A 298-nucleotide genomic window follows, 5' to 3' on the forward strand; every position below is an offset into this window, starting at 1 on the left:
ACGTTCTCTTTGAAAGAAACAGACTCTTCCGTAACATCTACAAGTCTGCCTCTGGACAGATCAGGTGTCTGTGATGAGGAGTCACAGAATCTCAGCATCACGCAGTCAGAAGGGGCCCTACAGAGGCCATCTAGCCCAACCCCTTGCTCAGTGCAGGATCAGCCTAGAGCAGTGGTGGCGAACCTATGGCAGGGGTGCCAGAGGTGGCACTCAGAGCCCTCTCTGTGGGCACGCGTGCCATCGCCCCAGCCAGGCCCAGACCGTCATTAAAGTGTTGAATTCTCTGCCAAATAATTTT

This window comes from Gekko japonicus, unplaced genomic scaffold (genome assembly GCF_001447785.1).
Source record: "Gekko japonicus isolate JY-2015 unplaced genomic scaffold, Gekko_japonicus_V1.1 scaffold11126, whole genome shotgun sequence".
In the NCBI taxonomy this organism is placed as follows: Eukaryota; Metazoa; Chordata; class Lepidosauria; order Squamata; family Gekkonidae; genus Gekko; species Gekko japonicus.